The sequence below is a fragment of the Macaca mulatta genome, chromosome 1 (genome assembly GCF_049350105.2).
Source record: "Macaca mulatta isolate MMU2019108-1 chromosome 1, T2T-MMU8v2.0, whole genome shotgun sequence".
Lineage (NCBI taxonomy): Eukaryota > Metazoa > Chordata > Mammalia > Primates > Cercopithecidae > Macaca > Macaca mulatta.
The window spans coordinates 37,151,194-37,178,457 of NC_133406.1; the positions used below are offsets into that span (position 1 = coordinate 37,151,194).

The following is a 27,264-nucleotide window of genomic DNA, read 5'->3' on the forward strand; positions in this document are numbered from 1 at the left end:
TAATTTTATATTTTATATGTGGCCCAAGACAATTCTTCTTCCAATGTGGCCCAGAGAAGCCAAAAGACTGGACACCCCTTATCTAGACTATAGAGAACTCTGAAAACTCAACAACCAATAAAACAAAACAATCCAATTAGCAAATGGCCAAAAGACATAAACAGAGATTTCACCAAAGATAGCATATAGATGGAAATAAAGATGGCAAGTAAGCACAAGCACCTGAAAAGACGTCCGACATCAGTAGCCATTAGAGGAATGGAATTTGAAACCACAATGACACATCACTATACATGTATAAGAATGGGTTAAAATTTTAAAATATTGACAACACCAAATCCTTCCAAGGATGTGGAGAAACTGGATCATTCATACGTTCCTCGTTGGGATGTAAAATGGTACAACTACTCTGGAAAACAGGATGGCAGTCTCTTTAACAACTAAGCATGTGATTACTATATGATCTAGCGATAGTTGTCCTGGGCATTCACCCTACAAACTAGCAATAGTTCTCCCAGAGAGAACTATTTCATATCTCTCAGAGATATGAAAATGTATGCTCACTTGAAAACCTGTATACAAATGTTATGCCAACTTTATTTGGTGGTTGTTGTTGTTGAGACAAGGTCTTGCTCTGTTCTCCCAAGCTGAAGTGCAGTGGTTCAATTATAGCTTACTGCAGCCTCCAACTCCTGGGCTCAAGGGATCCTCCCCCTTTAGTGTACCTGGGACTACAGGTGTGTGCAGCCACACCCAGCTAATTTTTAAAATTTGTATGTAGAGACAGGGTCTCACTATGTTGTCTAGCCAGTCTGGAACTACTGGGCTCAAGCAATCCTCCCACCTGAGCCAACTTAATTTGTGATACCCCCAAAACTGGGGGAAAACTCCCTAAATGTCCTTCATTAGGTGAATGGTTAAACAAGCTGGTAATACATTCATACAACGAAATACTACTAAGAAAAAGGAACAAAGTATTGCTACAACAACCTGCAACTCGGGTTGCTGAGTGGGAAAAAATTCAAAAGGTTACATATTGATTCAAAAGGTTACAAATGATTTCATTTATATAACATTCTCGAAATCACAAAATTTTGGAAATGGGAAACAGATAAGTGGTTTCAAGAAGTTAGAGATGGGGAGGGGTGCACAGGGGAAGCAGGTGTGGCTACAAAAGGATAATATGAGGGATCTTGTGGTGGTGGAAATGTTCTGTATCTTGACTGTGTCAATGTCAATATCCTAAGTATGATATTTCACTATAGTTTTTGCAAGACATTACCAATGAGGGAAACTGGGTAAAGGGTACTTGGAATCTCTCTGTATTATTTCTTAAAATTGCCTGCAAATCTACAATTATCTGAAAATGAAAATTCTTATTTAAAAAGTGACTCTTGATCAAAAGACACCATTAAATGAGTAGAAGATACTTGCAGTCTCTAACTGACCAAGGCATGCAGCAGCTAGAATTTATAAACAGCTTTTTATGAATCAATAAGAAAAAGCCATCTCAAAAAAGTGGGCAAACATTTGAACAGGCACTCAGAAAACAGAAAATTCATATAGCCTATAAACACATGTAGAAGTGCCCAATTTCACTGGTAATTAGGGATATGAAACGAAGATCACAATGAGACACCATTACATCTCCGCCAGACTGACAAAAAATAAGAAGTCTAATAATATTACATTTTGGCAAGGATGCAGAGCAGTGGGAACTACCATACATCTCTGATGGGAGTGTAAATTTTGTGGCCACTTTGGAAAACAATTTGGCATGATCTAATAAAACTAAATATATGCATACCCTATAGTCCAGTAATTCCACTCCAAGGTATACATCCTAAAGATTACACTTGCAAACCAGGAGATATATACAAAAATATTATTAGCAATAAAATTTGTAATAGCCCCAACTGGAAAAATCCAAATGTCTAAAGTGCCAGAATGGACAAAGAAATTGTGATATATCCATACAAGGGAATATTAAGTAGCAATGAAAATGAATGAACTACAACTACATGCCACAAAAGTAGATGACTCTTACAACCAAATAGAAGAAGAGGCCAGAAACACACAAAAATATGCATGCAATGTTATTCAATTTATAGAAAGTTCAAAACCAAGCAAAACTAAACTGTAATGGTTAGGGATACATTACAAATTGGTAGAAACTATAAGATATATAAGCAAGTAATTACCATAAAGTCAGGATAGTTGCTTTAGAGGGAAGGGAAGGACTTGTGGAAGGGAATTGGTGGGACAGGAGAACCTCCCCCGTGATAGCAATGACCTGGGTGGTGTTTGGTTTATGATTCATTAGGCTATGAAGGTATGTTGTCTTCACTTTTCTGTGTTACAGTTTATAGCAAAATCACACGCCCTCTTCATATTTCATTGTTTTGCCTTTGAGATGACACATGAATGTGGCATGAGCCTTAACTGTGTGAGAAAAGACGGCACATGAAAATCTGAGCTCAAAATGTAAAACCTGTGAGAAGAGTTAAGAGTACAAAGTGGAGTGTGCTGCAACAACAGTAGACTTGCTGGAATGATGAGGTGGTGGCTTGCCTTGGGATTTTTGTTTTTTAATAGTGCATTAGGAAAAATAAGTTTGCTCCAGGGGCTAAATTTCTTACTCTCCTTTAGAAGTTGGACCTAGGCTGACGGTCCCCAGTTTTTAAATGTTTTGGAGTTTTCTCTTTTTTGTTTTTCAAATTGATTCCCTGATCAGCTTTGCCTTGAATTCCCCTGCCTAAGAAGAGAGGAGAACTGTTGATGTAGTGGGAACCCTCCCTCCTCGAACATTAACTGGGTTGACCCCACCCCTCTCTTCAGTCCAAATCAAGATCGGAAAGCAGGATCGGAAAGCAGGCTGTCTTCAGTCCAATCAAGATCGGAAAGCAGGATCAAGAGAAAGATGATCAGACCGGAACAGGTAAACGTTCCATACAGAGATGCTTCGGAAGTGCGGAGAAGTGAACAGTTTATCCCCTCTCGGGCCGTCATGTTGTCTCAGCAGACCCTCTGAATTACTGATGTCAGAACTTATTGACTGGGGTACAGCACACAAGCAACTCGTAGAGTTTTAAGACATTAAAAGACGGTGATTTCAGACAAGAAATCTAGCGCACCATTCAGGTTTCTCCTCGGGTCGAATTGCTTCTCTGCTTTCCTGCCTCTTCCTGCCAGACCTCACCGTCACAGCTCTAATCACACCCTGACTGATCTGATCCCGCCCTGCCACGAGGCCCGGGTACCCCTCAGCGGCGGGGACATCCAGGTGTCCCTGGATTTCCAGGGCACAGTGCGGGCCGGAAACAGGAACACAGAGGAGCCCTTTGGGAGGCTCGAGGCAGTCTCTTTCCAGTGGATAGCGACACACCCTGGTCCCTAAGATTCTCCCGTTCTCCGAATTTTCCGTGCTGGACCCGATCTGTAGCGCGCAAAGTCCCCTGTACTGAGGCGTTCCCAGGACGCCCGCCTCCCGAGTTTACATTTCTTAGGCAAAAGGGCGGCGGAGCTGAGGAGGGGTGTTTGGAAGGCGCCCGTTGCGCTGTTTCACTGCGTGGCTTCACTTGGCCCGCGTGCATCAGCCTCTCTGGCGGGGATTCTTCCCGGACTCCGGCCAGCGCCAATCAGGTCGCGCGGTACCTGCCCCCAGCCCTGGCCACCTGGAGGGGCGATGAGGCTCCACGCCCGGAGCAGGGCAGTCCTCGGAGCGCTGGGGAGGCCGCGGAGCCTCACGTGTGCCGCCCCAGCCGCAGGCGCCCGGAAGGACGCGCGCCGACCCGGTGGGAGCCAACGCGGGAGTCGCAGCCGGAGCGGAGCTGCTCAGCCGCGGTAACGGATCGGGGCCTCCATCGCGCAGGGGAGCGAGCGGAGGGGCGGGGCGCGGGAGGGTGGAGGAGCCGCGGGGCTTGGGCTCAGCGCCGGGACGTGTCGACCACCGCGTACTTTCGAGGGCGCCGCAACACCCGGGTAAGCGCGCCCCGGCTGCCTCCCTCTGCCCACCCCGCCGCCTTCAGCATAGCAGTTCCCGACTGGGTCTGGGTCTGCACCTGGCTCTGCCTCTCCGAGGGGCGCGGCGGCTCGGGGGCATCTCCGGCCTCGTGGCCAGACCGCGAGTGGCGGTGCCCGCGCCTCGGGGCCAGACTCGCCGGGTCCCTGCCCCCGGGCCGTGCCGAAGGCGCTCTACTCAGCGTTTCTGCGTCGACTGGCTTCTCTGCGCCTTCAGCCCGGCCAGACCTCAACGCGGACCCCGCCGCTGCTGCTGCGCCTCGAGCCTGCTGCCACCCGGGGAGCATGAGGCCGGGGCAGAGGACCCGGGGAGGGTGGGGGCCGGGCCGGCGGGGTCTGTCGGGCCAATGCGCCGCCGTCGGTCTGTGCGTCCGGATTTGTGCCGGCAACTCTGGGCAGCCTTGCGACCGCTTCTCGGTTTGCCGGTGATTTTTCCGAAGTTTTACAAAATAAAGAGGGTGAAGTGCCTTCGCGGCGCGGCGTGGGCATGCAGGCGGCAGGGCCTGTGGGAGCCGGCGTCTCGGCCAGCGAGTCTGGGGCCGGGACGGCGGGGGTGAGACGGGGAAGCCCAACTTGCCCGTGGGGCCGCGGTGCGCTTGCCCCCGAGGCCCCAGAGCGGGCGACCGCACCCCGATCCCGGAGAGCCCTGCGCGCTGGAGGAGCCGGCCACACCGAAGCCTCTGCTCCGCGGCCCAGAGGAGGGCCTGGCCAAGCAGAGAGCAGAGCGGGCAAGCAGAAGGCAGTGTGGGGACGAGGCCCGCATTGGGCTGCTGGGGCCCTGCTGCCCTACCCGGCCGGGGTGGGGCGGGTGGAGACCGAGAGCCAGCGCGCCGCGGCCCTGAGTGGGTGGCATCCTAGTTCTCTGCGGCTCCAAAAGGCCGCGAGGGACGACAGGGGTACAGATCTGTTCCCTCGGTCAGCGCCCTTTGGCTGACACACACCAGCCGTGTTTTCCTGTCACACTGGGGGTTCCTTTCCTCTGAGTGGAACTGTGGGGCCTTGGAAGTTTGCTCGTCCTGGCAAGTTTGACGTGACGGGGATGCAGTCATCCAACCTGCAGGCGGAGGCCCGCAGGCACTTCCTCCTGTCCTTTCGCTCCCCCAGGGGGCCCCATCCTGAGATTCTGAGGGGCCCGCAGCGTGGCTGGCAGGGCCGACGTCTGCGCAGTTGCATCTGTGCCCTGCTTGGTCCTCCAGCAGCCGAGCCAGACACATGTTTTATGTCGTGTGGGAGACAAACAATGACTGCGGACTTCAGTCCCGCATGTTCGCTTTGCCTAAGATTCGCTGGGGTCTGTGTCCTGAGGGGAAAGGCAGTTTTCCTTCTGTCCTAATGAAACACTTGCATGTAACGGACGTTCAGACCCTGAAAGAGGTGGACCCAGGGGAAGGAACAGTAAAGGTACATGCTCTGGAAACCGATTTTCTCCGCCTTCTCTAGGGAGGTTCCAGCTCCCATGCCTAAGAGCATCTAAACCAGCAGGTACCGACAGGGTCATTTTGGCGTCCAGAGGGGAAGTAATGCGGGGCTCTCGGAGGGTTCTGCTGGGGCATCAGGCAGATCGGCAGCGGCCCCTCCTCACAGTCCCCTGCTCTCCGGAGGAGCACGGCTGTCATTTCCACTATCCCGGGGATGCATGTGATAGGGCCGTGCCTGATTGGGAAAAGCCTGTGAAGTTCTTTTGAGGTGGGAGTGGGAGGGCCACAGGCCTGGATAGAAACCTGAGTTGGTATCGCTAGCATTCCTGCCAGGGCTAGTGATTTGCATCCAGTAACCTCATCAGGCATGCTGTTCTGTAAAGGCAAGGCGAGATGGGCTTGTGCAGCTGAGAGCAGGTCCCTCTGTTTGGCCCAAGAATCTCTGTTTTTTTTCTCTAGCTTGCCGTCTGTAACTGGAAATGACCCGGGCTTAGTTCAGGGAGTACCTCAGTCTGAGTGCAAACATCAGCTGGTAACAGGGGAGCCTGGCCCCAGCACAGTCCAATCCTCACCCAGAGGCCCACGCTGGGATTTTCCTGGTCTGCAAACTTTAGAAGGCTGAGGTGGGTGAGAGGAGGAGCTGGGAATCTTCTGGATGGCCACTTAACAAAAAAGTCATTTGGCTCTGGTAGGGCCATTCCAGGGTCTGTCCATTGTGAAAAGTGTCCTGGGGTGTAGAATCTGGCCTGGTGATTATTAACATTAATGAAAGTTGCTGCCATTTATTAAATACCTGCTATGTGCCAGACACAAGGTTTTGCAAAATTAGTATTATTTCCCCATTTTTCATTTGAGGAAACTGAGTTTGGGGGTAGGGTAAATGATTTGCCAAGATCATAAAGCTAGTTAATGGCAGAGCAGAGCTTGAAGCCCAGGTCTCTCTGGTTCCAAAGTCACTACTCCTTTCTCCGGGCCACTTTCTTCCAATTAAGAACAGACACACATGTGGTAGCCGGAAATCCGGAACTGTTGTGAATAAAGACTCTTACTTGTAGATCCAAGAGATATTTATAACCCCTTTAGACTCTAGACTTCAGAAAACGCTGGTCTGGTAAACAGGATATTCTTCCTTCTCTCTAGCACTCAAGGGTTTAACTCCTACACAAAGGACTAATTTCTTATTAAGTACAAATCTTTCAACTAGCAAACATCAAAGAGAGAAACCATTGATGAGGTTGTAGAAAAACAGGGACTGCTGTTATGTTGCTGCTGGGAGAGTAAACTGGTACAACTTTGGAGGGCATTTTTGGAAACACTTGTCAAAATTATAAATGCCCATGCCATCTGACCTAGTGATTCCATTTTTAGGAACTGAACTTGCTGTTATACTTGCTGTTATATTTGCATATGGGCACAAAGATATACGTACATTATGGCACTGTTCAACTGTTCAACTGTGAAAGAACAACTTAGTCGAACTGTGAAAGAATAACTTACATGCTTATCAGAGGGGACTTGTTAAGTGTCTTATGGTACTTCCAGAGAGTCAAATAGTGTCCTATTCATTCATAGAAAAAGAATTAGTAAGTTTACTATATAACTGATATGGAATGATTTCCAAGATATATGGCTAAGTGGGAAAAAAACATGCCTAGAGTGTTTATAATATGCTGCTGCTCATGTTATACGAGAGGAAGAAGGAGAGTCGTAGGGTATTTGCTTGTCTATGTATAACTATAGACACAAAACATAATCATACCTGTTGCCTCCAGGAAAAGTGGCCTGTAAACCCTTTTGTACCTTTTGAATTCTGAACCATGGGAATACATTAACTATTTCAAAATTCTCTTCATCTGTCCTGTGCCTGATATGTTCCCTCAAACACTTCTCCAGCTTAACAGTGTGGGGTGACATACCCCACCCCCTTCAGGTTGCTTGAGAGGTTCCCTTTCGATTAAAAGCCAAAGGGCTGTGAGACTGCACAGTGCCCATAGTATCTGGGCCATCCAGTATTCCTTTGAAATATGCAGAGTTGTACTGGAAAGCTGGGGAGAGGTGTCTTTGGACAGCAGGCTCTCTGAGCTGGGTAGGCAAGTTATCATCATACAACCTTGAAAACATCTGCAGAAATAGAAACCACCCCTCTCTCTATTGCCCTAATGTTCTCTTGTACAGGATAAAATGTCGGCGACTGTATAGCATTGGGTAAAGGAGCAAGAGGAACACTGTGACTGGACATCAGAGAGGGCAAAAGATATGTAGGAGGGCTATTTCTGGTGTTGCATTTGGACCTCAAAAAGGAGAAGAGAGAGATGCTTGAAGAAAAAAAAAAGGTTTGACATTATCCTAGGGTCTAGGGCTGTATTGCCCCAGAGAAAGAAGGAAGGTTTTATTGGCGCAGTTGGCACTGCATCAATCAGTGTGTTCTACGTGCCCCTTTGAGCAATTCGTATCAGCACAGATGCCCGGCTCAGTTCCTCCTACTTCCAAGCACCCGTTTCTGCTGATCCCTCAGCCTGGAAGCCAATGGATACACAAAGGGGATGGGGGAGGTGTTAGATACTGCCTTTCTATTGGGGATGGGTGATGGGACAGGCTGTTGAATAGCAGAAGCAATGGAAGAAGGACTTGCTTCCAGCCCCAAAAGATGGGTCCTCCAACGCCATTAGGTGGAAAGCCTTCATTGAGAGCTTTCTATGTTTCAGTCACTCTGCTAAGCCTACACTATTTCACTGAATCTCTTTATCTCAGGTATATGTGAGAGCCCAGGCTCTTTGGTATCAAGCAGCATGTCTTTCTGCTCTCCCTTCACTGACTTTTCCATTCTCTACGCAGTAAGCTGCAACACAGGCACAACTGCATCACATGGGTGCTTACAGACCCGGTTTCGGGTTATAACAGCATGTGGCTGAGCATTGCATGCTTTGATGGATAAGTTGAAATTTCTGCAGTATGGATAGATTTGTACAAGGCACAGTTCAGAAACAAAGCAGTCAGTGTTCTGGGTTTGGATTTCCACATCTCTTATTTCTGTTTCTGTGTGTGCATTAGGGCTGGGGCTGAGTAGACTGTGCATGTGATGTTCCTAGGGAGAGGAGGAGGAGGAGGAGGAGGAGGAAGGGGAAGGGGATAAAGGAGAGGGGGAGGGGTAAGGGGAGGGGGAGGAGGAGGGAGAGGAGGAGGAGGCAGGGAGGAAGGGGAGGGGGATAAAGGAGAGGGGGAGGGGTAAAGGGGGGGGAGGGGGAGGAGGAGGAGTTGAGGGGGCGGGGCTTGTCATTGCTTTGGTCCAGACACCAGTAGTGTGGAAGGCTGTGAAGATGAGCTTGTGAGGCCCCGTGTCTGCACCCAAGGAGAAAGGTCAGCAAGGTGGCCACTAAGCCCCAAGTCTGTGCTGGGAGTCTGTCTGTTGTTTGGGAAAAAAACAGCCTGAGAACTGAGAGTCTCTCTCATTGCAAACCTCCTCCCTCTCATTAGCCAGGGCTCACCTCTGACTCCGTTTCCACTTCAAAAGGAAACAGCTCTAATTTTCCCCAAATACATTCTGGAACTCTAAAGGCAGCTGCTTTTTCTTGTGCTGCGGTTGCCCACAGTGGTGGGAGCAAGAAGCTGGGTTGGGCTCTCAGGTGGGGCTGCCAGAACCCGGCAAGGAGAGGTAAAGTCAGGGAGCCCTACTAGTTAAAAAAAAAAAAAAAAAAAAATTCACCTTAGGCCAAAAAAAAAAAAAAAAAAAAGATGTTTAGATAGTATACGAGTAGCTGAGGACCAGTTTAACCACATCGGATTCAGAAAATGTCTGTTGTCAAAGCCCTGAGAACACAGAAGGATGAGCAAGGCATGGCCCCCAGGCTCAGGTTGCCCATGGGCAGTGCGGGAGAGCAACGTTCACATCACCAGCAGGACTCTGCAGACTAAAGAAGCGGACACTAAGTAGAGGAGCAAGTGACATGCTGTCAGGTGCACAGGGCTAAAGTGAAGCAGCACTGGCCCAAGGAACTCTGATAAATTAAGTCCGTCTTGGAGAAGGTGATTTTTGAACTGGGCCTTGAAGATAAAGTGGTGATTTTTATACATAAGCAGGGTGGAACTCAGACAACAGGTTGGGCAAAGACACAGGGTTACAGTAGAATACAGAGTGTTTTAAAAAGCCTTAGTAATTCATCATTTACCCAACTTCTGCCACAGACATAATACATGTCATTTTTAACTACTTGTAGCATGAAACGTTTACATCCCCATAAAATAGTCAACTATGATTTTTCATGTGTGTGGTAAAATCAACAGGTATTGACAACAGACACGTGAAATCAACATTTCTGTTGTATTTCAATATCCAGCTACTGTGTCACTATGACTCTTTCAGTGGGAAGGTAGCAGAGCACTGGAGTAAGAGTGCTGGTGATGAGGATTTGAGTTCTGCCTCAGCATTTTATTTGTTTATTCACTCATTCATCTACTCCTGCATTCCACAAATATGATCTTTGTGCCTGGACCAAGTGGAGGGCTGATTATGGAGAGAGAGAGAAAAGGAAAAGCATAGTCTCCGTACCCTTCAGGGACTCACAATACACGGAAGAGATCACAGAAGAAGGTGGTAACCATCATAAAAGCAGGGATAAGGGGCTGTGGGAAAACCTAGTATGTGCTCAATAAATAGTGGTGGCTAAAATGAATAAACAGCGTAATAAGCAGTAGCACATACCACCAAGAAAATGAATCAGAAGACTAAAAAAAAATTCTCTGGATTTGGCCAGTGGGTCTCAAAAACTTCTTTATGTCATAAAACCCATAGAAACCGTGGGACTCTTTGGAGAATACCATGAATTATTCATATATTAAAATAACTGAAAATAGGCCGGGCACGGTGGCCTACGCCTGTAATCCCAGCACTTTGGGAGGCTGAGGCAGGCGAATTGCCTGAGGTCAGGGGTTCGAGACCAGTTTGACCAACATGATGAAACCCCATCTCTACTAAAAATACAAAAAAATTAGCTGGGCGTGGTGGCGGGCATCTGTAATCCCAGGTACTCGGGAGGCTGAGGCAGGAGAATGGCGTGAACCCGGGAGGTGGAGCTTGCAGTGAATAGAGATCATGCCACCGCACTCCAGCCTGGGCAACAGAGTGAGACGCCATCAAAAATAAATAAATAAATAAAAATAACTGAAAATAAAATGTTGAGTTAAATCGAAGAACGCAGGTACCAAGTGTTAAGAAAACTTCATGAAACAAAAGCTTTACATTGAGAATATTCTATCAGCTTATTTATTGTCTATGAACTGGGGAAAGACTACCAGCGTTCTATTTTAATGCAGGAAACCCTCAGTCCAGCTGGTAGAACACCAGGGCTCCACAGAAGCACAGTTTGGGCAGTCAGAAGGTTGTTGGTGACTTATCAAGGACAATATCAGTGGAGTAGTGAGGCCAGAAGCTAGAGAAGGCTGGGGCTGAAAAGGGAGGATTTCATTGTTAAGATGTCAGCAAGTGTTTACTGAATGTCACTGGAGATACAATGTTGGAGGTAGGGGGATAGGAGGAGACAGTCAAAATCCCTACCCTCATGAAGCTTGAAGTCATTCAGGGGAAACAAATTTGTCACAAAACAAATATAAAGTAACACTTTGATAAAAGCTATAAAGTGGAGGTGCATTGTATTATAAGAGTGTTTATTAGAAGGCCTGGGGCCATTCAGGAAGGAGCTGGAAGTCATCCTGAGGAAGTGATGATTGAGCTAAAACCTGAAGAATAAGTAGGAGCTAAGGAGGTGAGATGAGTTTGGGAGATGGGAGAGGATATTCCTGGAATGGGCAGAGAACATGGCTAGAGAGAATATGGCATTTTGAGGCCAGTAGAATTAGGGTTCAGAGAATGAGAGGGGAAATCATACAACATGAGTGGAAGAGGTCGGAAAGGGTTAAACATACCTCATCTCATCAGCCACATTAAGGATTCTGAGGTTGATTCTAAAGCAAGGGGTAGTCACTGAAGTACCTGAGCAGTAGGATGACAGTCAGATTTTCTATTTCAAAAAGGCCACTTTGGCTGTATAATTGAACAGTTTATTTGAGGTGGTCATGAGAAGATCCAGGGAAACCTGTTAGGAGACTCCTGATGTAGTCCAGGCAAAAAGTGACAGTTGTTTAGACTGGAAAGTTTGTAGTGGAGATGGAGAGACATAGATGTGAGAAGTTTGAGATGGTAAAATGGAGAGGAAGTGAGGGTTTGGATGTGAGAGTTGGGAGAGAGAAGGGTGTGGCGGATGAGTACCAGACTTCCAGCTTTGTGCCAGTGGATGGTGATGCCATTTCCTAAGACAGGAAACAGTGGTAAAGAACCAGGCTTTGGGGAAAACATCGTGAGTGAGTCTCAGTCAGGAGACTTTGAACCATCTGAGTGGATGGGTCAAGGGGACAGGTGGATATACAGGCAGGAGTTTAGAGGAGAGGTCCAGGCAGGAGCTATGCCTCTGTTAGTCATCAACATCTAGGGGTAATTGAAACCATGGCATGGATGAGACTGCCTAGGGAGAGAGGGTGGGCTTAGAAGAGAAGGCTTGGAATTAAACCTCAAGTAGAAGAGGATGGTCCTGAAAAGGAGACAGAGAAGGATGAACCAGAGAGATCAAAGAAAAACCAAGAGGGAGAAATGTCATGAAAGCCAAGGGCAGAGTATTTCCTGAAGAAGAGAAGAGAAAGCATAGGTGGTGCTGAGGAGCCAATTAAGATGAGGACCTAAAAAGGTCCACTGGCTGTAGGAAAAGAGATCGTAGGTTGTTTAAGCAAGAGGTCAGTGATGTGGAGATCAAAAGCCAGATGTAATTGTTGGAGGAGAAAATGGAAGGTGAGAAATGGAAACTGCACATATAAATAAGTCTTTCCAGAGGTTCGCTGTGAAAGTCAGAGAGAAAGAGGGTGATTTTGTTTGTTTTAATGACAGAATTGAGGACCTTTAAAAGCCAGTGTATTCTCTAGCAAGCAGACTCAAAAAAGAAGGGGGAAAAAAAAGCCAGTGTAGAGACCATAGCTAACATCATACTCAATGATGAAAAACTGAAAGCTTTTCCTCTAAGATCAAGAACAAGACCTGGAAGAAATTAAAGAAGACATAAACAAATGGAAAAACATCCTGTGTTCATAGATTGGAAGATTTAGTATTGTTATAATGTCCGTACTATCCAAAGTAATCTACAGATACAATGCCATTCCTATCAAAATCCCGATGGCATTTTTAATAGAAATAAAAAGCCCTCAAATTCATATGGAACCACAAAAGACCCAAAATAGTCAAAATCTTGAAAAAGAAGGAAAAGCTGGAGGCATCACACTGCCTGATTTCAAAATATATTATAAAACTACAGTAATTAAAACAGTATGGTACTGATATAAAGACAGACATATAGATTAATGGAACAGAATAAAGAGTTCACAAATAAATCCACATGTACAGTCAACTGATCTTTGACAAGAGTGCCAAGAGTACACAAAGTGGAAAGGATAGTCTCTTCAACAAATAGTGTTAGCAAAAGTGGATATCCCCATACAAAAGAATAAAATTGGACCCCTATCTTACATCATACACAAAAAATCAATTCAAAATGGATTAAAAACTTAAACATAAGAACTGAAATTGTAAAACTTCCAGAAGAAAACATGGGGGAAACCTTCATGACATTAGCCTTGGTAGTGATTTCATGGCTATGAAAAGCACAGGCCACAAAAGCAAAAATGGACATGTGGGATTACATCAACTATAAAAGCTTTTGTACAGAAAAAAAAAAAAATCAATAGAGTGAAAAGGCAACCTATAGAATGGGAGGAAATATTTGCAAACTGTACATCTGATGAGGGGTTAATTTCCAAAATATATAAGGAACTCATAAAATTCAATAGCAAAACACAAGCCATTTTTTAAATGGGCTGAAGACTTTGATAGATATTTCTTCAAAGAAGACATACAAATGGCCAACAGCATGTGAAAAGATTCCCCAAATCACTAATTTTCGGAGAAAGTAAATCAAAACCACAATGAGATATTATCTTACACCTGTTGGGATGGCAATTATCAAAGTATAAAACAATAAGAGTTGGTGAAGATGTGGAGAAACTGAAACTCTTGTGCACTGTTGGTGGGGGGCAGGGGTGTAAAATGGTGCAGCCACTATGGACAGCAATATGGAGGTTTCTCAAAAAATTAAATAATATTATACTAAGTGAAATAAGCCAATCACAGAAAGACAAATACTGTATCATTCCGCTTACATGAGGTAGCTAAAATAGTCACTCACAGAAACAGAGAGTAGACTGGTGATTGCCCAGGGCTAGGGAGAAGGGGGAGTTGGTAATCAATGGGTATAAAATTCCAGTTATGTGAGGGATCTGCTGTACAACATTGTGCTTATGGATGATACTGTATTGTGCACTTCAAAATCTGTTAAGAGGGTAGATCTCATGTTAAGTATTCTTACCATAACTTTTTGAAAAGCCAATGGAAAGGGCGCAGTATAATGGAAAAGTTATTATAGATGAAAGGAAGGTTAATTCATAGTGTAAGGTTCCTGAGAAACTGGGTGGACAGCATCAAACTGCAGTGGAGGGACTGATTTTAGGAGGAAGAGGGACCACTCTCCTGGGGTAACTGGAGAGAAGGATAGGATAAGGGCACCTGTCAATAGGTGTGTATATGGTGGGGGGAAGGCAAGAGTGTTATCATCTGATGTAAAGAAGGAAGTTGAAAAGTGAATATAAGGGAAGGCAGGATGGAGGAAGAAGTTTATTTTAGAGTGTGTATGATGAGCACTAGGAGAAAGATTCGGTGAAGAGAGAAAGGGTGAGGACAGCAGAGAAAGATGATAATATTGGAGCACTTATTAATTGTGTGATATTGAGCCCATTTTCTTACCTGAAAAACAGGAATAAGCATGATACCTAACCCACAAAGTTGTACATGGTACATAGAAAGTGATTAACAAAGGTATGCTGTTGTTTTAACTTTTATCTTACTGTCAGTGGCTAGCACAGTGCTGACCACATGATTGATGTTAATGTGAAATATTCACCAATTCTCCCAGGTGGGTAATACCTCAGAAGCGGAAGGACATCTCTGTATCTACCACCTGTCTTACTTCCCATCTCTGAAGCACCAGTCTCTTTTTCCTCTAAGCACTTGGGAACCTTTCCACAACTCAGTGCTGAAGGATTTGTATGTGGTGCTAAGCCAGGGTAGATTCTATTAGGCGATTTAATCATACAGGCAGGGCACTAAGCCAGGGCAAAGGGAGAAGAGGTTTACGTAATTTAAGAGCTCAATCTCTTCTGACCTTGCTTATATACAGAAGACTTTGGAACTTATTCCTCCAATCCTTTCATAATGTCTACAGAAGCCAGCTTTGCACCAGGCCTGCACCCGGGACTGAGACACACAGATGAAGAGGAATGGTTCCAGCCCTCATGATATTAATCTGATAAGATAAATGTTGCCATGGCTGTATTAGAAAGTGCTGGCAGTGCAGGAGAAAGCGCATAGCTGTGCCCAGACCAAGCAGGGAAGGCTTCTCAGGGAAGGTAGTGTTTGAGCTGGGACATGAAATGAACATCTTTACAGAGAAGCAGGAAAATGACCTTTCCGGGCAGAGGGAGAGCCAAGAGGCTTCAAGAGATGGCAAGGGGAACTGGGAGCTGTCCATATTCAGTGATGTCAGAACATGAAATGGCAGGTTATGGTGATGAGAGGCTAAACAGCAGCCTGGTGTACTGCCTGCTGGGCTAAGGACCCTGACTTGACCTTGTAAATATGGAACAACTGTAGACTTTTTAACAGGCATAACACCTGGTTTACATGTTAGAAAGATCACTCTAGGCTGGGCGCCGTGGCTCATGCCTGTAATCCTAATTCTTTGGAAGGCCAAGGCAGGCAGATCACTTGAGCCCAGGAGTTTGAGACTGGCCTGGCCAACATGGTAAAACCCCATCTCTATTAAAAATACAAAAATTAGCTGGGTGTGGTGGTGGGCGCCTGTAATCCCAGCTGCTCGGGAGGCTGAGGCACAAGAATTGCTTGAAATCAGGAGGCGGAGGTTGCGATGAGTGGAGATCATGCCACTGCACTCCAGCCTGGGCTACAGAGTGAGACTCTGTCTCAAAAAAAAAAAAAAAAAAAAAAGTCACTGTAAAGAATTCTTCCACTCTAGTGGTCAGTGAAGAATAGTTTGATTGTAGAAGTGGGGTAGAATGGGGATGGAGGATGGGTTTATAACCAAGATTCACTATAATTGGGGGCAGAATGATGGTCAGGAGACTGTGAGGGTGGTCCAGGTGAGGGTTGACCAGAAACAGTTTCAGTGATAAGGGTCCAAGGTGGGGCCACGGTAGTGGGTGAGTGAAATGAAAGGAAATGCCACTGGCATTAAGGAGATTTTTTAAATTTGTGGCTAGGATGTTACAGAGGTCATCTTTGTGCATGTTGAAACTTTCCAGGATGATGGCAGAATTTTCAGTGAAGGGGAAGCAAATGCTAAAGTTCTCAGTGAGTGGAGAAGAGTCAGTGGGATCGGAGTTAGAGTGAAGAATAATCACATGGTACGGGCCTCAAAGGAATGAGGATTTTTGCAAGATAATGGAAATAGAACACTCTAATTCAGGAAATCAGAATTGATTCATGAAAAATTTGAACTGTTGCTTCTCATTTCCCAGGTGAAGCAACCACCACAAAACAGGTAGGGCATATTTCCAAGATGCCAGGCCACTGAGAACTGCTTGAGGACCACAACAACCTTACAGATGGGTGCCCATGGATTCAAGGTCTCCGAACTTAGCTGAGTCCTCGTGGTGACTCCACAATCCATGATGATGTCTTTGGTGGGGTCCCTTTCCCAGGCCCCTCAGAGGACCGTTCCCCACCGCTTTGCTGAAGTCTTGCTGACACTGAGGATAGGCTCTCACTGTAGCACAGGAATTAGGCGAGCAGCACCCTTTATCCCAGGTGCTGATAGTTCACCCCCAGCCTTCTCTTAGCAGATGTGTCTCATTGTTGCCTCATTTTCCTTTTGGGCATCTACTCTAGGCCCAGTACTGTGCTGAGCACACTGGAGGATTCAGCAAAATACTAGACGTGATCCATGCCCTCAAAGATCTCAGAGTCTTACCAGAAAAGCCAGACTGTCCATCTGGAACAGCAGAATGCAGTAACACCTTGTGTAGTTTACGGGTTAGGATTGAGTACAGACAGGAAAGAAGGTAAATGTATCATAACTATCTAGTCAAGAGGTAATGAGGAGCCAAATTGAGACAATGGTATTTTTGTCTAAATATAGACAATGTCTATAGAAGAAAAGACAAGCTCTAGAAACACTTAAGAGAGAAAATGTGTAGGACCTGGAGATTGGTTGGATGTGAGGGGAGAGAAAGAGGGGCTAGTCTAGGACTTGTAACTCACAAGTTACGGGGCTTGAGGACGGGATGGATGGTGGTGCCATTAATTAAACAGTAGAAATACAGGAGGAAAAGCACTCTGGGGGAAAGAGCAGGTAAATGCTAAGATCTGTTTTAGACCATTTGAATTGGAGGTTCCTTTGGGATATCTAAGAATACAACGTCTAGGAGTCGATTGGCAATGCAGTTCTGAAATTCAAGGAAGGTTGAACCCAGAGATCTAGCTTTGGGAATCATCCATAAGCAGGTGAGTGGCTAAGGCAGGAATGATGAGGCAAGGACAGAAATCTGGGGAAGCGAATGGTTATGGGGGAAGTGTGGAGTCAGGAGTCAGGGAGGGAACAGGCAGTAAAGCGTAAATTAAACCAGGAGAAGTAGTGTCATGAATGCTTGAAGAGGAGAAAAGTTAGGGATAACAAGTTTCCAATAGGAGTGTCTAGTCAGCAGAAGAGTGTTTGGGAGGTCACTGAAGACCTTTTTCAGAAGCAGTTTCAGAATAGTGAGTAGGAGGAGTTGGAAGCCAGATTTTTGTGAGTTTAGAATAAACAAATTGCAAGGAAGTAGAGACCACAAGTTTACGCAAACATTAGAGAAATTTTGCTGTGATTAGGACAGAGAACTGCAGCAAAAGCTGTATAATTACTGTGAAGGTGTGGACACAGCAAGTATAGACTTTTATTCCTAGTAGCTTTTTTGGGAAGGAAAAGAGAGATAGTTGGGATAGTAGCTATGGGTGGGATGTGAGGAGAAGCAATGGGTTGTTTTTTAAGAGTAGAAGAAGCGTGACCATGTCCTTGGAATGAAAGGTAGAGTGGAGATGGGGAGAGGGGAAAACACAGGCAGAGGGAGTACTAAGTGGAGCATGGCCTGAAAGGAGGAGGAGAAGCAGGATTAGATCACAAATGGGAGGCTGCACTGAGTAGCAGGAGGAATCTTTCGGCCTTTAGACAAGGAGTGGAAAGAATGAGTTAGGGTAATCCTGGGTATTTCAGATTAGGCTGGAGATGGGGGTAGGAAGCTTAAATCATTTACCCCTGATGGCATGAGTGCCCTCCGTGATGTAGACAAGGTTGTTTGCTAAGAGTGAAGAGGATTGGCTGGGTTCGGTGGCTTATGCCTATAACCCCAGCACTTTAGGAGGCCCAGGTGGGTGGATCTCTTGAGCCCAGGAGTTCGAGACCAGCCTGGCCAACATGGTGAAACCCTGTCTCTACTAAAAATACAAAAATTAGCCAGGCGTGGTGGCACATGCCTGTAATTCCAGCTACTTGGGAGGCTGAGGCAGGAGAATTACTTGAGCCAAGGAGGTGGAGGTTGCATTGAGCTGAGATTGTGCAACTGCATTCCAGTCTGAGCGACAAAGCGAGACTCTGTCTCAAAACAAAACAAAACAAAAAAACAGTGAAGAGGATGGGGATCAGGTAGAGGTGTGAAAAGAACAAAGGTTTAGAATAGTCCCTAAGGGAAATGGAAGTATTGTGAACTAAAGGATTCAAGTGTTTGAGCCTAGGCAACTGAACAATGATGATTGCATTGACAGAAATGGGAATTGTTTTGGGGAAGATGCTAAGGATGTTTTTGAAGCTGTTAAGTTCAGGCAATGGCAGAAAATCCATAGGAACAAGTCCTACACATGTTGAGAATATCTCAAGGGTATATTAAAAGGCAGCATCCTCTCCAGCTTCCAGATTCTGCTAACAGAACTGCGTAGCTGGCTGCTAGGCAGAATCTGGTGGTGACTTCCTCATACAGAGGAGGCGGTAAAACCAATGAGACGTTTAGGAACATGCTGTGGGAGAGTCTCTAAGCACAAAGTCATATAGGCTTATCAGTGTTGATATTATTATTGGATTCCTGATGCCTTGTTAGTTGAAAAGGTCATATGGGGTAAAGTAGGCTGGACAAGAACTCTTCTGGTACCTTTTTTTTTTTCTTTCTGTCTCTTAGCAAAGCCCTGCTCAGAGAACATGCTGAGAAAACAGAAAGAAGAAAAGAGCGAGCGCCCCACCCCTACTCCATCACCCTTTCTCTCTGCCCCAGCTTTATGTCTGCTCATACTTCTAGCATACTTCATACTTCTCTTAATTGGCAAATTTGAGTAGAGGTGAAGGGCACAGAGCTTCTTTGTCCACACATACACAAAAAGCAGGTCCTTCCTAGACCATTTCCTTCCTCCACTCACTAGCTGCTTCATTAGTGTTCCTATCCTTCTGTTCCTCCGTCCAGGACTGACTTTTGGCAGGTATGCACTGGTAGGGCCGTGCAGATTGTTAAAATTTTTATGGGCTTTCTCATCAGATGGTAAATCACTACTTCCTGGAGTTCCTTGAATCCTCCACCCCTGGGGCTGCCTCAGCCCCTTCCTTAGGACCCCCAGACTTCCCCACAGTCCAGCAACCAAAGAGATAATGGCTAGCACAGCACAGCATCCTCGCCCCAGTTCCAGCACTATGTTGGCATTTCTGATTGATCATGATATGCCCTACTAGTTGTTAAATAGTTTTAATAGCACCCCTGCATCCATCCATCAATTTTTCCATTCAGCTACATATCAAGCACTTACTGTGTCTCAGATGCTGGGCCAGGTGCTAGAGATACACTGGTGAACAAGTGTTCACCTGCCTTTGCAGAATGTATCATGTAGAGTAGGGTTTCTCAATCTTGTCGATGTTGACATTTTGGGCCAACAGTTCTTTGTCATGAGGAGTTTTCTCGTGGACTGTAGAATGTTCAGGAGCATCCCTGGCCTCTGCCCCTAGAGGCAAATAGTTTACCTCCCAGTTTTAACAACCAAAAATGTATTCAGATGTTGCCAATTGTGCCCTTGTGGGGACAAAATCACCCCCCCACCCCCACCACATTGAGAGGATAAACAGTATTATCAAACAAATGATCACAAAAATAAAAATACTGTTAAACAATATAAAGATGCTCTGGAGAAAACAAGCAGTCTACCGTGAGCGAGAATGAAGGGAGACTGACTTTGGGTTCAACTATGAAGCAAGGCCACATGGATGAAGTGACACTTAAGCCAAGACCTAAGGGACAAGAAGGAGCCAGTGACATGAGGGACAAAGGAGCAAGCATTCCTGGCAAGAGACCATCCCAAGACCAGGAAGGGCTTTGACTGCTTGAAGAACACAGACAGGTGAGAGAGGAGACTGGAGCGGGTGACAAGGGCCAGATCATGACAGCAAATACAACCCAGCAAAGATCCAGAAGATCCCAACAGCATGGCAGGGCAGAAGCATCAAACCCAGAGACAGGTGAGAGAGGAGACTGGAGCAGGTGACAAGGGCCAGATCATGACAGTAAATACAGCCGGAGGCTCCAGGAACAGCTGATGAGGTGGCGAAGGCAGGAGCAGAGGGGAAGTGTGGGGCCTCCAGCACTGTCTGGTCTTCTCTGACACATCCACCCTTGCTACAAGGGGGCACTTTCTAAAGTCTACAACTGCTTAAGACCTCTCAAGGTCTGTCTCTTCTTGTGTGTCCCACAAGGCCCCGCGACAATCTGGCTCTGGAATGTCCTCTTCCCACCCCACTCCTGGCACACCAAGTGACGTTTACTTTTGCAAACCCACCACTCTCTTCTATGCCATGTGCCCACACTCATGCTGCTCCCTAACTCCTAAAAGGAGAAAGCACAAGATTGTTCATGCAATTAAAATAATTCATATCAACTGAAATGTTGCATAATAGGGGATTTGTTTAGCAAACCAGCAGCCATTTAAATGATGTAGAAACATATTTTGCATGAAAAAATAGTCATGATATATTATAAAACAGCACATACACGGTATAATCCTGGTAAGTGTATGTGCATTTTGTGTGTATGAGGGTATAACAAAATGTTAGCTATGCTTATCTCCAAGTGGACAGAGTTATAGCAAATTTTAGTTTTTATCTTTTATGTAATTTAACATTTTTCTAATACACAAGTATTACTTTTAAGATAAGAAGCAAACAACAAACAGAGCTGCTCTAGGGATCCGGTTGGCAATGTTCACAGAGTGATTGACCTCTGGCTGGTGACCGTGACCGCACATTGTAGACGCAGCAGTCTTTCTCCAGGAGGACTGCAAGCAAGACTAATTCATTAAGTGCTTTCAGTCCCGAAGATGACAGGAGCCAGGAAAGCATAAAGTCTTGTTACTACGACAGCCGGTAGCCTTGATGTCTGTGTGTTTATTTATTAACTGGACTTTATGGATCCATCCTCCCAGAAGCTCCAGGAGCTTCCCAGCTGACTTTGATACAGATCACATTCTCAAAATAGTACAGTCCATCAGTCAGAATAAAGACAGGACTGGCTCAACGAAGGATTGACACTCCAAGAACACTGTCCTAAGAGGCAAAATGAATGTGGGAGAGAATATTGACTGGAGTTTGTGAGGTGTTAGGATAATCGAGTATTGAGCAGCAAACTGGATTTTTGGGTCACTTCCTTTAAGCGAATAATGATTGAATGCCTTTTTTTGCATCAGCTATTGAGTATAGCTCTAAACACATTCTTCCCTTTTACCTCACAGCAGCTTTGGGAGGAATTATTCCCATTTTAGAGCTGTTGAAACGGAGACTCAGACAGAAGGAATTGCTGGTGAATCACAGAGCTTGTGTTTTAATATCGTTTCTGCACTGAACACCCCCTACTCCTCCACTTCCCTACTGAAAGGGTGCTGTTTAACGGCCAGGAATTTTAAAGCTTGGAAAATGTCCTATCGATTTTGGCAGGAAGCAGATACCACATGCTCCTGTTGAATGGATGGATGGATGAATGAACAAAAGAAAGAATGGTTTTAAAAGGTCATATAATCCTATCAAGGCAGGGAGAGATAATCACATTAGAAACCTATCTCATAGATAGTTGCTACAAATGAATGTGACAAGGATTCAGTGGTTCTTTCTGTTTCCTACCCAAGATTTAAAAGTAGATGCCTGGCCGGGCGCGGTGGCTCAAGCCTGTAATCCCAGCACTTTGGGAGGCCGAGATGGGCGGATCACGAGGTCAGGAGATCGAGACCATCCTGGCTAACACGGTGAAACCCCGTCTCTACTAAGAAATACAAAAAATAGCCGGGCGAGGTGGCAGCGCCTGTAGTCCCAGCTACGCGGGAGGCTGAGGCCGGAGAATGGCGTGAACCCGGGAGGCGGAGCTTGCAGTGAGCTGAGATCCGGCCACTGCACTCCAGTCTCCGCGACAGAGCAAGACTCCGTCCCAAAAAAAAAAAAAAAAAAAAGGCCGGGCGCGGTGGCTCAAGCCTGTAATCCCAGCACTTTGGGAGGCCGAGACGGGCGGATCACGAGGTCAGGAGATCGAGACCATCCTGGCTAACCCGGTGAAACCCCGTCTCTAGTAAAAAATACAAAAAAATAGCCGGGCGAGGTGGCGGGTGCCTGTAGTCCCAGCTACTCGGGAGGCTGAGGCAGGAGAATGGCGTAAACCCGGGAGGCGGAGCTTGCAGTGAGCCGAGATCCGGCCACTGCACTCCAGTCTCGGCGACAGAGCAAGACTCCGTCTCAAAAAAAAAAAAAAAAAAAAAAAAAAAGTAGATGCCTGTGATGGGAGTAAACATCAGGAGAGTCTTTTTTTCCAGGGCTGCAGAGAATTGGGATCATGCTGGTTATGCGGGTCAGTCAGTCCTGTCACGGTCTGGGGGAGGAGAGGTGCTCACCTGGTTGAGCTCCCATGCACAAGGCTAGATGTCTGCTGTTTTCATTTGCAGATTGCTTACAAGGTCCTTCCCTGTCCTGGCGGTTTGCTGGCCTCACCCATGGTCTAGGGACACAGAGGAGGAGGAGGCCCAAACGGCACAGCTTCTTGGGGCACGTGTGAGGGAAGTGCTTTCTTTTTTAATTCAAGATTGTATCAGGTCAAGAGCTGGTTTTCACCAACTTCAGGAATGCTCGGGATAGGTTATTGGGTCAGCAAGTAGACAGTGAGGGAGGCTTTAGTTCACATCTCTTAGCTCCTTAGTCATCCTCCTTGCTGTGCAAGAAAAAGCTTGAATATAACTTCTTTCAGCTCTGCATTAGCCAGCAAGGGGAATGAGGCCATTGTGAACACACACTGTGGGGGCCTAGGAGAGAAATACTTCAGGCGACACGATGATGGTCCTTATCTTGCAGGAGTTACCAGGGGAGGGGAAGAAAAAATAATTTTCCTTCTGCCTTTCAGAGTTCATAGCTGGGACTGTCTGTAACAAAAGACAGATCAACAGGAGGAAAACAAACAGAAATTTGTTAATGTGTATACTTCATCTCTACCTGGGAGATACTTAGGGAAAAAATAAGTAAATCTCAAAGAGATGGCTTAGAATTCAGGCTTAAACATCATCTTCAGCTAAAGGCAAAAGAGAGAAGGGTGTGGGGGAGGCCAGTTATGGGGAGATGAGCAGGCAAATTATCAGAATAAAGTCTGTTATGCAGATGTAAGCCTGCTCCATTAATAAGACTTTCTCGTGATTTAGTCATGCTTCTCTTCCTGCTACAGACACCCTTACAAATGGTGATTTCCTTTATAGATGTAAATTTCCCTTACAAAAGGGTAACTTCTACTCTGTTTTCAGAACTTCTCCTGTATCTGTTGTTTCTCAAAATAATCAGCTCAAAATCATCCTTATGCCAAAGAGGCATGTTTTGGCATGGCACATTCTGGTCTCCTACAACAGCTTCCTTGGACAGAGAATATGCACTGACTTTAGCATTACAGAGCAGTGCCTTTGAAATAATTGTAAAAAACCTGTGAGCAAAGGGGATGCACAACACCAGACTGGCTAGTTGCTTCTTCTGAAAAATGAAGGCAGCTGGGATGCACTCTACTTTTTCCTACTTTCCTGCTCTAAGAATTTGTAATTCTTTAATCACAAGCCTAATAAGGTTAATCAGAAAAGACCTGAAGATTTAGCTGATTTCTGAGAAAGGGCATGGGAGACTTTGGAGGACTCTAAGCTCAGCCTGAGAGGAGACACAGGGTTTCTGGTGGTAGGTTGTAGCAAGTCCCATTTTCCAGGTGCAGAAACTGAAGACCAGACCTCCTCCCCAAAATGGCAGAGAAATCCTAATGCTTGGACTTGTGCAATGGGTACAAGACAACTGCCTTCCCTTGGCTGAGGAGAGTTTCTCTCCTGGAGGACTTAGCTGGGTGTGCGGAGGGGTCTGAATTCCTCCCCTTGAATTCCTCCCACTGCTTCTTTGCCAGTCCCATCCAACTCAGATGGGGAACTGCTTTTAAACATTATTTCTGAAAGACTACACACACACAAAGAGGAGAGAGACAGCACACGCTCTTTGTATTTTATTTGGGGAATCATAACGACTCTCAGGTGAAACAGAGAGCTGAACCAATCAAGCACTCTTCCCAGGACTCAAAAGAAACAAGTGTCACAAAACTGGCTGGCAGTGCTGCAGAAAATAGATGATGGGAACACCCGTGTGGGTGTGGGTGACCTTGACGAGGGAAACACTAGCCAGTATTTTTATCTGCCCACTTTGTCTCAGGACATTGGTGGTGTTGCATCCACTAGCAACAGGCTCTGGTTTATTCTCATAACATCTGGGCAGAAGGGGTGGGAACGACGAGGCAGATAAGAATATACCTATTTTGAGGAGCAGAGAAACTGAGCCATAATTGGGGAGTGAGGCTTGTTTAAAGTCTTGTGGATAGGCTTTGGGGTTCTTCAAATGGAAACAGGTTGCTCAACCTCTCATTCCATGCTCCAGCAGCTCAAATTCTGTACTCTCAAAGATTTCCTATTAAATTTGATTTATTTTCCTTCTGTTACCCTTCCATGGTAGACGAGGTATTGATAGGGTAACCAACTTGTCAAGGACTCTCCCAGTTTTAGGACTAAAAGTTTGAAATCCAGAGAATCCCCTCAGTCCTTGGCAAGCCAGGATGGTTGTTCACCCTCGAGGTGTGTAACTGCTTCAGAGAAATAGCTGTCAGGGGAGAGCGTTTCTGGAGGTGGTCTTACATGGTCGTTAAGAGCATGGGCTCTGGGCACATGCTAGGGTACAAGTCCCAGCTCTGGCACACATCCCTGTGACCTGGGGCAAATCACTTGACCTCTCTGTGCCTAGTTGCCTCATCTGTAAAATGAGGATAGTGACAATCTGTACCTCAAGAGGTTGCTGTGTGAATTATATAAATCCCTACGTGAAATGCTCTTTTATTTAAAATAGAGCCTGTCTCATAAGAAGAGCTCAGTAATTGTTAGCCATGATTACTTTGTCAGCATCTGCCTGTTGATGAATCACAAAGATCACGGGATCTCAGAACTGATGGGCTGCCTCCTTAGATTTCATCTTAGTGCCCCCAAATTTAAATGCACTCCACACGTCGTAGCAACCCCCTTCCTTGTCCACCTCTTCCCTTTCTTCCTCACCCTATGGCTGCTGCTGGTGGAGGCTGGTTTGCTCTGTGTCAAAGTGGATGTCACCCCACTTCACTTGTTGGCAGGATTGGGGGATGGCAGGCAGGTGGGATGTGATCTCCCAGTGCAGTACTCTCAGACTTGAACATGCACACACAGCACCTGGGCATCTTGTTAAATTTTGTTAGATGTGGATTCTGATTCGGCAGGTCTGGGGTGGGGCCCACAATTTTGCATTTCTAATAAGCTCCCAAAAATACTGCCGGTTTGGGACCACTCTGTGGGTGCCAGGCCACATCATGTGTCAGCCTGTGGAAATCTAAGTAAAAGACGGTAATATTCTTGCCCAGCTGAGGACCCTAAAATAGAATTCGTGACGGGGACGGGGATGGGAGTTGCTTAGATATGCTTAGAGTGTTTGAGGGGAGCAGCTCAGAGAGTGGTGAAGCCATCGGGGCATGAAAGGTCTGTGGGGCCAGTGCTGAGATCTGTGGTGAGTATTGTAGGTAAAGTTAATAACAGCAGTTGAGGAATTGAGCTTTGGGAATTTTTTTGCTGATTTTAAATATCAGAGCTGGTTCAAGACTATTGCTTAAATAGTCTCTCTCTCTCTCTCTCACACATCCATGGATTTGCTACCTTGAATGGTGGACAAAGGCTGTAGTGCCCCCCAGTGCCTGGGAATGACACCAGAACCCCTTTTCCCTAAAGCCAGCTATGAAACCTAAAAATATTACCCTAGCTTGCCCTCTGCTTTCTCATAAAGAAATTATCTGACCCACCTTGTTTGACTGTAGGTCATGAGACCCCCCATTCCAGAGAGGGCCCTGCCCCACACCCCGAGGAAGGACTTCATGCTCAGAGGGGCCAAGAAGAATCCAGACGCACAGGCCTGGCTGCATTTCCCCACTCAGTCTATTAACGTTAGATCAGACCCTTTTTGTCCAATCATATTTCGACACAGCTGCCCATACTTTGTTGAACCTAAGCATAAAAATGAACAATTTCCCCTTGTATCTTTGGGTCCTCATTCTGAAGGCTCCCAGATGCACATTAAATAAATGTGTATGCCTTTTCTCTAATTAATCTGCCTTTTTCGAGTTGATTTTTCAGTGAACCTTCAGAGAATCAAGGGGAACTTTCTTCTTACACCCCACAGCATAGACAGAACTTTCTCTTTACACCCCATGGCCCCTCACATTTGAGGTGCACTTTACTCCTTTTTCTTTTTTCTTTTCTTTTTTTTTTGGAGACATACTTTCACTCTTGTCGCCCAGGCTGGAGTGCGATGGCACAATCTTGGCTCACTGCAACCTCCACCTCCCAGGTTGAAGCGATTCTCCTGCCTCAGCCTCCCAAGTAGCTGTGATTACAGGTGCCCGCCACCACACCCGGCTAACTTTTGTACTTTTGGTAGAGACAGGGTTTCACATGTTGGTCAGGCTGGTCTCGAACTCCTGACCTCAGGTGATCTGCCCATCTCGGCCTCCCAAATTGCTGAGATTACAGGCATGAACCACCATGCTCGGCCTTTACTCCTTTTTCAAAGCTACAAACAGGAGTCCTCCCTGCCATCCTTCTCCCAGTGTCTTCCCTCAGAGACGATATCAGGCGCCAAGACAATATGACCGTCTAGTACAGTGAATCTGCCCTCCGCTCTCTGGTATGCTCAGATGCCAGAGAAACCTTCCCAGAAGAGGTCACAGAGAAGGGGCTGGACTTGTTCGAGTCCAATCCTGCTCACTGTTGCCTGGCTTCCCTTAGGCCAGGCTTGTGCTAGTTTGAAAAATGGCCTTATGATAATGAGCACTAAAAGCACTCTACAGACCGGGTGCCCTGGGAAGACGTTCAGGGACTCAGCCTTCCCCAGCTCCCTTCCCTCCACTGCCAGCTCTCAGCATTGTGCACTTTTAATCTCCCACACGGCTGCCAGCGTACTACACATTTGTATCTGTCACTTCAGATCCCCCCGCATGGCTGCTCTCAGCCAACTGGGAGCCTTCTCCTTTTTCCCAGAATGTTCCCCGAGGA

The 27,264-nt window shown here is 46.1% G+C and overlaps 1 protein-coding gene across 2 annotated transcripts in view; it reads left to right on the plus strand.

Moving 5' to 3' along the window:
• The first annotated feature begins 3,283 nt into the window (after positions 1-3,283).
• FAM163A (family with sequence similarity 163 member A) overlaps positions 3,284-27,264 on the plus strand; it is a 71,459-nt gene continuing 47,478 nt past the window's right edge. Inside the window, exon 1 of one of the 2 annotated variants that reach the window (XM_078000982.1) lies at positions 3,284-3,843. The gene's annotated coding sequence lies outside the window, so the exon portion shown is untranslated. The remainder of the gene's footprint in view (positions 3,844-27,264) is intronic. The other variant, XM_078000984.1, reaches the window with a different exon arrangement.